A 3,639-nucleotide genomic window follows, 5' to 3' on the forward strand; every position below is an offset into this window, starting at 1 on the left:
GTCGAAGTAGATACTCCGTGCGAATTGGTGTGGGTGGAGGTTATACTTAACAGCTGAATGAAGTTAATAATTGGCTCCTTATACCGACCCCCAGACTCCGATGATACAGTTGCGGAACAGTTCAGAGAAAGTTTGAGTCTCGTAACAAATAAATACCCCACTCATACGGTTATAGTTGGTGGGGACTTCAACCTACCCTCGGTATGTTGGCAAAAATACTTGTTCAAAACCGGTGGTAGGCAGAAAACGTCTTCCGAGATTGTCCTAAATGCTTTCTCCGAAAATTATTTCGAGCAGTTAGTCCACGAACCCACGCGAATTGTAAATGGTTGCGAAAACACACTTGACCTCTTAGCCGCAAACAATCCAGAGCTGATAGAGAGCATCATGACTGACACAGGGATTAGTGATCACAAGGTCGTTGTAGCTAGGTTCAATACAGTTTCTTCCAAATCCATCAGAAACAAACGCAGAATAATTTTATTTAAAAAAGCGGATAAAGTGTCACTAGAAGCCTTCCTAAAAGACAATTTCCATTCCTTCCGAACTGACTATGCGAATGTAGACGAGATGTGACTCAAATTCAAAGATATAGTAGCAACAGCAATTGAGATATTCATACCTCATAAATTGGTAAGAGATGGAACGCATCCCCCGTGGTACACAAAAAAGGTCCGAACGCTGTTGCAGAGGCAACGGAAAAAGCATGCGAAGTTCAGAAGAACGCGAAATCCCGAACATGGGATAAAATTTACAGACGCGCGAAATTTGGCACGTACTTCGATGCGAGATGCCTTTAATAGGTTCCACAACGAAACATTCTCTCGAAATTTGGTAGAAAATCCGAAGAAATTCTGGCCGTATGTAAAGTACACAAGCGGCAAGACGTAGTCAATACCTTCGCTGCGCAGTGCCGATGGTACTGTTACCGATGACTGTGCCGCTAAAGCGGAGTTATTGAACGCAGTTTTCCGAAATTCCTTCACCAGGGAAGACGAATGGAATATTCCAGAATTTGAAACACGAACATCTGCTAGCATGAGTTTCTTAGAAGTAGATACCTTAGGGGTTGCGAAGCTACTCAAATAGCTCGATACGGGCAAGTCTTCAGGTCCAGATAGTATACGGATTAGGTTCCTTTCAGATTACGCTGATACTATAGCTCCCTACTTAGCACTCATATACAACCGCTCGCTCACCGATAGTGGCCGCTATAGACAGGGGATCTCAAGTTGATTCCGTATTTCTAGATTTCCGGAAAGCTTTTGACACCGTTCCTCACAAGCGACTTCTAATCAAGCTGCGGAGCTATGGGGTATCGTCTCAGTTGTGCGACTGGATTTGTGATTTCCTGTCAGGAAGGTCGCAGTTCGTAGTAATAGACGGCAAATCATCGAGTAAAACTGAAGTGATATCAGGTGTTCCCCAGGAAAGCGTCCTGGGACCTCTGCTGTTCCTGATCTATATAAATGACATGGGTGACAATCTGAGCAGTTCTCTTAGATTGTTCGCAAATGATGCTGTAATTTACCGTCTAGTAAGGTCATCCGAAGACCAGTATCAGTTGCAAAGCGATTTAGAAAATATTGCTGTATGGTGTGTCAGGTGGCAGTTGACGCTAAATAACGAAAAGTGTGAGATGATCCACATGAGTTCCAAAAGAAATCCGTTGGAATTCGATTACTCGATAAATAGTACAATTCTCAAGGCTGTCAATTCAACTAAGTACCTGGGTGTTAAAATTACAAACAACTTCAGTTGGAATGTCCACATAGATAATATTGTCGGGAAGGCGAGCCAAAGGTTGCGTTTCATTGGCAGGACACTTAGAAGATGCAACAAGTCCGCTAAAGAGACAGCTTACGCTACACTTGTTCGTCCTCTGTTAGAATATTGCTGCGCGGTGTGGGATCCTTACCAGGTGGGATTGACGGAGGACATCGAAAGGGTGCAAAAAAGGGCAGCTCGTTTTGTATTATCACGTTATAGGGGAGAGAGTGTGGCAGATATGATACACGAGTTGGGATAGAAGTCATTACAGCATAGACGTTTTTCGTTGCGGCGAGACCTTTTTACGAAATTTCAGTCACCAACTTTCTCTTCCGAATGCGAAATATTTTGTTGAGCCCAACCTACATAGGTAGGAATGATCATCAAAATAAAATAAGAGAAATCAGAGCTCGAACAGAAAGGTTTAGGTGTTCGTTTTTCCCGCTCGCTGTTCGGGAGTGGAATAGTAGAGAGATAGTATGATTGTGGTTCGATGAACCCTCTGCCAAGCACTTAAATGTGAATTGCAGAGTAGTCATGTAGATGTAGATGTAGATGTTTACAGTTAACCTATTATTACGTTTTCTTATTGAGTAACTCTGTATCTCCTGTATCTGTCAATAGATTGTGGCCACACAGCTTTCCATAACTCAATGTATATAGAATCGCTCTCAACAGCCTTGAGATAAACATGAAGACGTTATGTGCTAATTTCCACAAAGTTTCACCCTCAGTTTCCCGCTTCCCATTCTCTCCCGAGTATTTCCTAGCCACTTATTAGAAAACATGTGTTGTTCGTATTCATAGAATTTCATCGTTTACCGCCAAGAGATCGTAATAAAATTTATTTATAGAACAACGGGTTTCGGTCCATGGACCATCATCAGACGCGTTTACAGCATCATACAAAGAGATATAAAACCAGCGGCATCAAATAAGACGAGTAAGACACGTGAGTTCGTTTCTGTTACGTAATAAAACTGAAATATAAATAGAGATCAGTTGTCGGCAGAATGTAGAATGCCTCCATTCGTTCCATTCATGCTAACTGTGGATATAGCATGAATGAGTTCTCTGTTTGTCATATATATGATTGACGATGTAATTTATGTCATCAAGTGCAGCCCGCCTATGTATGTAATCGATAACGTTTTACCCTTTCATTATTTTGTGGGGTTTGTCAGTGAGTATAGTTTGGTAAACATTTAAAATTTTGAGAAAGTTTGTTTCAAGGCCTGAGTCCTGTCACTTTCAAATACTGGATAAACAAATTCTGGTTATTCGCTTGTCGTGGGATGCACTACTTTTTTCCCTCTCCCCTGCTCCTTTGATAGGTATATGGTTTTTGCCCTACGACTTTCCACACAGTAAGTGATATGCGTACCAAGTTTGGTTGAAACTGGTTTAGTGGATTACGAGTGGATGTTGAACATTCATACACGCATTTTCATAGTATGAATGGATGTAACAACATTGAGGAATTAATGGATTTGTTATCCAACGCCACTGATTTTATATCGCCTATTATGAGGTTGTAAATGCCTTAGGGAACCTGATAATGATACGTGAACCGAAGCTAGTCGTTCAGTAAAGAAATTTTATCAGCAGCTCTTGTCGGTAAAATGAGACGATCTCCTTCAAATATTTACGAGCTGTGGGGCACGACTTTCTGAAAGTTATCTTCAAAGCACCTAAGATCCTTTTCAACACCATCAAGTATTTTTTTTTCTCGAAGTAGGCACGCTATGTGGAAACTTTGTCTCTCGACTAAGTTCGTACGCGAATGCCACGATCAAGAGAGCGATGTAGATATTTTCCACTTATAGCATTCCACGAGCATATTTTCTAACGTTCTTCTGTACCACACAT

This window comes from Schistocerca gregaria, chromosome 4, assembly GCF_023897955.1.
Source record: "Schistocerca gregaria isolate iqSchGreg1 chromosome 4, iqSchGreg1.2, whole genome shotgun sequence".
Taxonomy (NCBI): domain Eukaryota; kingdom Metazoa; phylum Arthropoda; class Insecta; order Orthoptera; family Acrididae; genus Schistocerca; species Schistocerca gregaria.